This window comes from Mytilus galloprovincialis, chromosome 11 (genome assembly GCF_965363235.1).
Source record: "Mytilus galloprovincialis chromosome 11, xbMytGall1.hap1.1, whole genome shotgun sequence".
In the NCBI taxonomy this organism is placed as follows: Eukaryota; Metazoa; Mollusca; class Bivalvia; order Mytilida; family Mytilidae; genus Mytilus; species Mytilus galloprovincialis.
In genome coordinates this window covers 42,251,787-42,258,556 of record NC_134848.1, presented here as the reverse complement: position 1 = coordinate 42,258,556, position 6,770 = coordinate 42,251,787, and positions in this window count along the sequence as shown.

The following is a 6,770-nucleotide window of genomic DNA, read 5'->3' as shown; positions in this document are numbered from 1 at the left end:
TTCTTATATATCACGTTAAACTGATCATGCATTGTATGGGAAGCTGTTCGTGTTAATATGAAGTATCATTTAGACATAACAAGATTTTGTTTAACTTATAACACACTGCATTAAATGCAGAAACTTACAGAATTTAATATTGAAAGGAAAATAGCCATGCATTTGTGGTTTAAAGCCCATTAAATTTCATTGATTAAAGAACATTCCTGTAAACAGTTTTTATCTATTTACTCAGGATAATAAAACAATAATTATGCAGATGTGCTCAACTTCAAGTCCCGGGAAACAGGCTGTGCAAATTTATTTGATTTTGTCCTGTGATAGAAAAGTAATGGTTTAGAGTTATGAGACATAAACCCCTACCCTAGGAACAGCTTGTGTTGCGAAAAATGTTTGGAGAATGTTCCGTTTCATTGACATAAACGACTCTTAAGCTTAATTGGGCAATGGCTACCAACCCCTATTGAACAACCTTTTTTTTCAATGGTGACTTTTTTTTATAAAAATTTTATTGCCTGCAATATACGACATGAATTTAAACCAAACTTGTAATTTCTCTTTGTCATGGTTTTTCGCATTGCTTCATTTCAATTTTCTTCATTTTATTTTGCTTTTATTTTAAATAATAAAACATCTCCTTGATAAGGCATGGGTGTTGTGAAAACATATCAGATTTATTTAGTGATTGTTGTTTGTTTAGTCGTAAATAGTTTTGTTGCATTCTCAAGAAAAGGTGAAATAAATTAAAATATCAATTCTGTCTGTTCTGGATAGCAGATATAAAGAAAAAAAAAAAAGATTTCAGGAACACGTAAATGGCAATCCAACCAAATCTTTATATTTTAATTTTCGAAATAAACCGGAGTCTATAGTATTCCAAAGTTTTTTTTACATTTGTTCCAGGTTACTACATCATTAGCCAATACCTCATTTTGAACGACAAATCATACTATAATACACATTTTATTTCAGTTGGTTTTACAGCATTTGGATCAGGCTCTGGCTCAAGATCATCCCAGTACCAGTTGAAATTCCCTGTCATCAAATCCTCCGTTGGCAAATCTAACCTATCATCGATAAAAAATACTGGGACGTTTATATGTGAGAAGAAAGGACTTTATCTTGTGATTGTTACAGTAATGGTTTGTTCTAAAGGTGATTCCAGATTTTTCATTGATAAAAACAATCAGCTATATATGGATTATTATATAGGACGTTCAGATTCTTTAAAAGAAGATTGTAATTCAGGAACAGGAACAGCTGTTGTTGAGCTTCATGTTAATGATACTTTGAACGTAAGAAATGTTCATGGTGGTGTAAATTTGTATGACAACTGGTCATCATTTTCCGCAGTTAAATTGACATGAACATAGTTTTAAGAACAAAAAAATCTACATTCCCTACTCTGAAATAATAATAACAAAATTGTCTTCTTAACAAGATATATATAAGTGTAAACATTAACCAGACGACAAACAAGCAACAGAAAAAACACAATATAAACATTAAAAGATCAGTAACGATTCGTATACCCCCTACTTGATGATATGTTTTGAATTTGCTCTCGACAAATCAGTGAAATATTCCTAACAAATATAATGTCGAAACAATCAACTCCGTGTTTCTGAAGTTTGAACAGATTAGGCTATATTGTCCATTTGACTTCTATATATTGGCAGAAAAAAATCTTAAAACTTCATTTTTATATATTAATATTTTTTTTCTCGATGTATGTTAATATATGATATATACGAACTCTGACTATTGGCTTCATTTTTTTTGTCAGTAATTTTTAAAAATCCCATTAGGTCTCTATTTAAATTTAATTTTTTGAAGTGTTGAATACCTGATGGTGTAAGTATAAGTACTGTAACGGGCCTTCCAACCAAAACAAAAACAACATATATGTGCTTTTAATGATTGGTTATTTGTACCATTTGACTTTTATATCTAAATATTAAGATGACCTCTACTGACCAGCAAACACGATTAGATTTCATGTCATGTGATTGTAAAAATTGTTTTATATAAGATAAGATTCTGCATTTTCTATTTTCTGTTAATTTTTTTGTTTTTAGTATAAACGAACAGTACTTTATAGTAAATGATATGAACACGAATATTGTTTTATATGTTTACCTTCAAATAGTATGTTAGTGGACATGAGTTATAACAGGATTTATCAGCTATAAACACATAATGTTTTTTATTATTTTCCTAAATTATTTGCTTCCAAGATGTGCATTTTGCACATTAATAAACAACTTAATGTATATTAACTTTAGCCTGTTTTGTAATAAAACTTGTCTTAGCTTCTTTGTCTTGTAAGGCAACTCACCATGATAAAAGGATGATAAGCTTTTGTATAGTAAGTTATATAATGATATAAAATCAATAATCAAAACTATAAAGTGATGATCATTTTCATTGGTGTCCTTTAATATTTAAATAGGTATAGTCACAAGGTGCAAATCAACAAAATTGAAAGCACATGCATGTTGTTTTTGTTTTGGTTTAACCATCAGGTAGTCAACACTTCAAAAAATAAAATAAACATAGAGACCTACTGGGAAACTTTTAAATATTGACCAAAAATAATAAAATTAATAAACAGAGTTAGTATATATCATATATTGACATACATCCATGAAAAAAATATTCATTTAAAAAATGAATTTTTAAGATTTGTTTTCTGCAACTATATAGAAGACAAATGGACAATACATCATGTCCTTAACATATATGACAAACACCCCTACATGTTGCAAATTATCAAACAAATTACATCTCTGATTCTCATCAAATCCCGTTCCCATCAAATAAAAAAAATCATTCTACGTGACGTCATCAGGCATGGTTACCTTTTTCATGACTTCACATAGTATATATCTTGCATTAAGGCGATTATTTATTTCAAACAAAAAATTTCGAGACACTTTTCCTTTGTGAGCTCTATGCGAGAGATTGTAAAGAAAGAAGCAACAATGTCAATGAAATCTATAAATGCCAAAAAATAACAAAACTTAAAAAAGAGCAAAATCAAGATATCTGCTCTTTCTTGCTACATTAGCTGCGACTGTATTGTGACTAGTAGTCAAATAAGGTGAGAATATCTATACTTTATGTAAATCATACTGATTTTAAAAATATCACCCAAATAGAATAAGAATACGAATAAAAGAAGAATATTATATGTCCAATCAAAGGGCCTTTTAAAGAGCTTTAATCACATAACATCATCACAAATGTAATGATTAGCTATAAATTGAGAAACATAAAACAAAACACATCTTTTTAAAATAACTATTCTGTATGACCAGTAGAGATCCAGATAATACAAATAATCTTTATAAAATATACCTCTCACATTGAGTATATTTGTTGTTAATTTGCATTTATCATCTTTGAACTTCTCCTTATCTACAGACTTTTAGATAGATATTACAGTTCGTTTTTGTGTGTTACATTTTAATGTTGTGTTTCTGTTGTGTCGTAGTTTTCCTCTTATATTTGATGCGTTTCCCTCAGTTTGAGTTTGTAACCAGTATTTGTTTTTTTTTTTTCTCAATCGATTTATTAACTTCAAACAGCGGTAAACTACTGTTGCCTTTATCTTTCCCAAAACATTATATGCATCTAAATTTTCTTGTGTAAATAGCAATGCAAAATTCAAAATATTGTCTAAAGAATGAACATAGATACAGTTTAAACGTCGTAAATTTTACGAACACCATCACGAGTTGGTTGACCCTTATGGAATAATCGTTTCACAAATGATATCGAATATGTTCGTTACGTGTTAAGTACAATCCCCTTCCCTTTCATGAATGTGAACTACCGAATTAGACTATTTACCGGATTTGTTATAACATGAGCAACACGACGGGTGCCACATGTGGTGCAGGATCTGCTTACCCTTTCGGAGCACCTGCGATCACCCCTAGTTTTGATAGGGTTCGTGTTGCTTATTCTTTAGTTTTCTATGTTGTCTCATGTGCACTATTGTTTGTCTGTTTGATTTTTTCCTTTTTAGTGTTCTATTCACATAAATTTTGGAATATATAAAAGTCTCGCTCGTTAATGGATGAGCACTTTTTTCTAATCTTACAGCTTGAATACCTTAATCTAAAATCGTTCAGATCCAAATATTAATCAAACCAAAATAGACTTTTAATGGAAAAATAAGTATCGGTAGTAAGTTGACCTTGATCTGATGGTTATACTTTATTTCTATTTTCCTTCGAGAAATAGAAATAGTTTTTTTATAAAGTTTATCTTTAATACATTTTGTGAATTTATATAGAAACTGGTTTTTAAGTTACATGTTTGAATGCCCAGCTTTTGTAAAAAACAATCTAAAGTTCTTTACAGCATATATATGATATGCATCATATAATGCGATGTAATATGTTCTTATAATTGTCTTGCCAAAGATAATATTGTAACAGTGCTAATATAATATGTTGCTTATTTTTTTTATACGTACTGTTATGAAATCCGTTTGAGGAAACTTGTGAAAGTGCTGTATTGTGAGTGTCTGTGTGCCTTACATGTCATATATGTGAATCTTCGGATCATTTATTTTGTAAACTGTAAATTATGTAAAATTTCGCCTAAAATGGAATTCTAATAAATATTACATTAGTCGATTTACTGGTATATTTTCATGTAACAACACTACGCAAAACTGGATTATCTGTCGTCAATGTGTCAGTCAATTCAAGATACCCTTACCTGATTGTTTGTGATACTCGATCACCCTTGGCATAGTTAGTACTATACATTTATCAACAAATATCTTTAGACTATTTTTAACACTTTTTTTCGTTGAATTATTGTGTCTGTATGATTTAATTACAAACTTGGTTTCTTAACAACACATCGAAAACAGTCGTACATGTATTGGAAACGAATTTTATATTGCAACTATTTACAAATCATCTCATAATGAATTTATTGGTTTTCTTGAGTACGTGGTTTTCATGCTTGCAATACTAGTTATTCTTTGTTTTGCAATTCAACCGCAGGTAGACTTGACAAGCTTGTATCCAACTTATCGACTTATGATTAAATGCTACGACTTCAAAAATAAGTCACTGTTATAAAGACCTGGTCAAACACATAGGCATAAGGCTGTTGTCATGTATTGCGCTCCAAAGTTGTGTTTGCATCATGTATTAGAGTTAGTCCCTTCTGATATTAAGTCAGTTAGTCAGCCATTGACAGAGACAAATATATGCTAAACTAGACACAAAAAAAGAATAGGAAGTGATATTGTAGTTTAGAGTGACCACGCATTTCTCAAATCAACCATCTATATGCATGCACTTGATTGAAAAGTCAAATTTAGATTTGATTCCATTAATATATACCGCAACGGTATGTCATCGTGTTTATAAATACAACATTTAAGTTGTTAATGTAAGAGCTGGAACTGAACATACGAATGTTATGTTTTAACTGCAATACCGTCCTATTTTCCCTATACTTAATTTGAATTATCGGATTTGCACTGAGATGTGCCACGTGTGTAGCAGGTTCTGATAATCCTTCCTTATCACATCAGATCACCACCAGTTTTTGGTAGCTTTCGTTCGTGTTGCTTGGTCCTCGAGTTCTGTGTTGCGTTTTGTATATTATTGTTTGTCTTTTTTTTTTTAGCCTTGTGTTGTAAGTTTATTTTTTATTTTTTATGAGTTTGAATGTCCTTCTGGTATTTCCAGCCTCTCAACTACTTCTGCATGATAGATTAAGGCAACAGTAGTATACCGCTGTTCGAAATTCATAAATCGATTGAGAAAAAAAAATCCGGGTTACAAACTAAAACTGAGAAAAACACATCAAACATAAGAGAATTACAACATAACAGAAACACAACATCAAAATGTAACACACACAGAAACGAAATATAATATTACAATGGCCATTTTCCTGATTTGGTACGGGACATTTTAAGAAAAAAAAATGGCCGGTTGAACCTGGTTTGTGGCATGCCAAACCTCCCGCGTTTATGGCAATGCTAGATAAGAGTTACTTCCTTCAATGATAACCTTGTTCGATTTTTGGCAAATTCTATACATACTGTGAGTGTACTTTTTTAACGGTCGGCTCTGTTTATAAACTTGTCAAATACCTTGCTGTTATAAAGTAAAACTTGTATTGTAAACTTCATTTTATTTCGAGTGCTTACAGTGCAGTTATTAATAATCAAATTTTTTATGTAGCATGTCTGATTGGCTGAACTTTTTTGTCTTTTAGCTCGCTCAAAGAAATACTGTTGTCTAGTGACCAGACTTAATTTTCTAGATTTCTCATTGAAAATGGAATTTAAAATTAAATTATAAGTAACATTTTAATCTGTCCATTCAAAATGGCATTGTTGATTGGTGTTTCTCCTATATAGACAGAAAAAGGTATTACCTTAAATCATCAAATATAATTTCTTTAAAATGGACATTATTTCAGTTAATTTCATTCATCGGGATAGATTTACGATCTCGTCAAACATGTGCTTGATTTTAACCCATGATTAAAATATCATACACTTTGTTCGAGAAATGTATTCTTAGGAGTGCACAATTCAATTTACCAGAATAAAATGTAATTAATAAGGAGCTTAACTCCTTTAATCTGACTGATCATGATTAATGTACACGTTTGTGTCTGAGGAAATACAATAGTTTGTCTTTGTCTTGTCATGTATGTAAACCTTATGATAAAAAATTCTTAAAATTATGACAAATAAAGCAAGAAAATTCTTAAAAGACCAG